The sequence below is a fragment of the Setaria italica genome, chromosome IX, assembly GCF_000263155.2.
Source record: "Setaria italica strain Yugu1 chromosome IX, Setaria_italica_v2.0, whole genome shotgun sequence".
Lineage (NCBI taxonomy): Eukaryota > Viridiplantae > Streptophyta > Magnoliopsida > Poales > Poaceae > Setaria > Setaria italica.
In genome coordinates, this window is record NC_028458.1 from 13,549,154 (window position 1) to 13,552,559 (window position 3,406).

A 3,406-nucleotide genomic window follows, 5' to 3' on the forward strand; every position below is an offset into this window, starting at 1 on the left:
GGATGATTATTTTTTTCTTCAAAATGTTAGCCAGATTTTGAAAAATGTTGAATCCATTCGTTTAAGATGTCCAAAATGTTGAAGGTATTATTTTTCAAAATGTTGATCTAACTTTAGAAATTGTTGAATCTAATATTTTCAAATGTTGATATATGCTTTTTAGAAAATGTTGAAGTTTATTCTGAATGTTGAATGTAGACATTTTATTTGAGCCTAATTATCTTTAAAGCTATAAGGCTTAACCAGCTCCCAAGAAAAGGAGAGTTTTGAGGGCTGACAGGGTGGGCTTGCCCGCTGATTTTGTTTCTACTTTGTAGATCGTGGAAGACGGCTGTTCCAGCGTTGAACGTGCGCGCCTAGTGTCTTTTGGGCACCTCTGAGCTGGGGAAAAAGGGACCTCTGCGTGCTTTTCAGTAGAGCTGCTGAGTTTGCGCCGTTCAGTTGGCGCTAAAAGCTACCACACCTATGGCGCGGGTTAGTGTTCCTTTCTTCTTCCCTTTGAATTGCGTTTTCAGTACTTTTGTGATGTCATGTTCGAAATCATGACGTCTTAGCTATGTTATGACGTCTACTAATGCATCGACCGATTCACATAATATTATATATTGCTTGCGCTACGTGCATGTTTGGATGTGCTATTGCTAAAGTTTAGTAAGTGCTAAAGATTAGCCCATCTAAAGTTTAGCACTTCCATCCATTAGTACTCCCGTTTGGAGACATGTCTAATGGATAGAGCTAAAGTCCATAAAAAGTTATTTTTACCCTTTTTATCTTTTCACCTCCTCCCTTTCTCTCTCCCCTTTTGTCTTTTCACAAGCCATTAGCATCCATTAGCTCCTCTCTATCAGCTAATGCTTTTGCATCTTTTTAGGGTGGATTAAAGTTTACCTCTCCTATTAGCCCTCACGTTTGGATAGGGTAATGCATAAAGGTGCTAATGCATCCTAATTTTTCAGACCTCGGCTTGTTGGGTCACTTGGGAGGCACCTGTTAGATATTCAGAGAATGGAAGGGGCGCGCGGCCCCTATCCTCGTGCTCCACATGGGTGTGGCGTCGGTAAAGTGGCAGAACAGTAAGAGCGGTCACGGTGAGAGAGTGGGGAAAGCATGGTAAGCAATGCATGACCGCAATGCAGAGGAAAGGTGTGCGGTAGCAGGGACATACCCGTTGGTGCCCGTCCATTAATGGACAAAAGAACTGCGTCAAAAATTTCTCCTCACCACAAACCCCTCGATCCGCATCCGCTGCCGCATGCTTTCTATGCCCGCATGATGCCGCGTCGCTCAAGTAAAGGCCTCGCGCGGGCAGCAGCACAATCCCGCGCCGGGGCGCCCCCCAAATCCATAGGCGCCTGCAGCTCGGTGGTGCGCGGAAGATACGCCCTAGCTCCAGCTCCCGGCTCCCGTTCGGCCACTCGTCGCCACACTTGCCGATCGAGCCGCTGCAAAAAGCCGGCCGATCACTAGCTGTCTCCTCTGATCCCCGGAGCCTACGGATTCGATCACTGTCTCCTCCGATCACTAGGTACATAGAGCCGGCCAGTCCGGGGCGCGGACACGGCTACCCCCGCGTGGCCAATGAGCCCCGCCGGTCGTGCAGCGGCATGCCTAGCGCCCGGCTTTCACCTCATGTCCCCCCGCCCCGGCACCCCTGTAGCCCGCTACCTCCTGCTGCTGCTTATCCTCGATCGCGCGCAAAGGAGAAATTGACTGCGCGCGACCGAAAAGGAAAGCCACTTCCGCTCGCGTTATCGACCGAGCTCGCTCGCTCGCCGCGCGCTATTGCGCCCGCCCCTTTTCCGCGCGGATCGGATAGATCGATAGCTAGCGTCTCGCACTTGGGATTAGAAAATTGGGCCTCATCGCCACATTCGTATCCGGCTTCCCCGATCGCCCTTTTCACAAAGTGATTAGCTTCCCGCTCTGGACTGAGCTGCACAGCTGGTTCATTCATCGGCCCCTGGAGATGCGAGATCCTCTCGTCGTAGTGCATCAGTTGTTTAAATATAAACAAATTCCATTCATTTTATTTCCCATAAAGGTGGCGTGCGGCATGATAGGTCGATCACTGGCTAAGTGATGAGACGATCCGACCATTTATATTCGGTCGCGATGAGATGAACTTTATGCGACGATAATGATGTCGTGGCGCCTCCCACTAGCAGAGGCCGCGCAAAACACACATGCTTTGCATTGGTTAGTGACTGTGTCCGTTGTAGTGTGCGCGATCGGTCTGGTCGCTGCTATGCTAGTAGCCCCGACCCGAATGATGCTGCTCGTCAGCCATCAGCTCATCGCGCGGCACGAACGGGGAGTGAGTGGACACACAGCTACTGCGCTGAGCGCGACGGCTCCATCGGGGGCACGATGGACGCGGCGTGCATGCGCGCTAGCTAATAATCGATGTCGATCGGTCTGCTCGACCTTGGAGATCGGTGGTGGCGGTCGTAGACGGGCTCCTGTCGTCGATCGAGGACGTGATGCGCCCAGGCCACTCTCGATTAATTCACAGCTGGGGGATATCGATCGATCGATCGGATCATCGTCTATCATATCAGGCGACAACCGGGATCAGAAAGTTGGCTAGCTGGATAGCTGCCTACCTCGAAGGTTGGAGCAGGGAATTGGTCGAGCGGGGAGATGCATGAGTGCCCTTTTGACGGGGGGACTCTCTTGCGCCCGGATTTGGAAATATGGCGTGTCGTCGTTTCATCGGATACAACCAGGTGAATTTGGGAGATTCGGGAGGGTCTTCTTGCGGAGTTGTACCAATTAGTTGGTTGTACATGGAGAAATTTTCTTTGTCTATTTTTTATATAATTTTTTATTTCAAGCCTGTATACATGAAGAATTTTGTTAATATACAATAGGCTCAGTTCACGTTCAGATTCAGCACCAGGGCTGGGCCGTAAATTTGTCGTGCGTGCTCGGAGGTGTTGGTGGGTGCTGATCTTAAGGTATAAAGATGTTTACCCAAAAAGAAGTCAAGTTAGTGTAAGCCAAGAGTATATAACTACAAACTTAGTGAGTAGCCACTACATTTTCCCTAGTGAGTAGCCACTACAAACTTAACCACCTCAACTACGTCGTCTTAGCTCATGTAGTGACAAATTTTACTTTGCATTACCGGCTACTGCTAGTAACATACCTTTGCAAAAGCATCCGATCTAGGACATGATGCGCGCTCATCATGTCCTAATTAACCAGCCGTTTATTCTACATTAGCTTCAGGCGCAAGTTGACAGTTGGGGTTATTATCTTTACATATTATTGTCCCACCACACCATCAAACCGTCTCGGCGTCACATCATGTGTACTGCTTTGTGGCTCCCCTGCTGCCACCCTGTATTGATATGCTGGGGCGGTAGACATCAGTGGAAGCACCGTTAAACATTGTATTGATGCT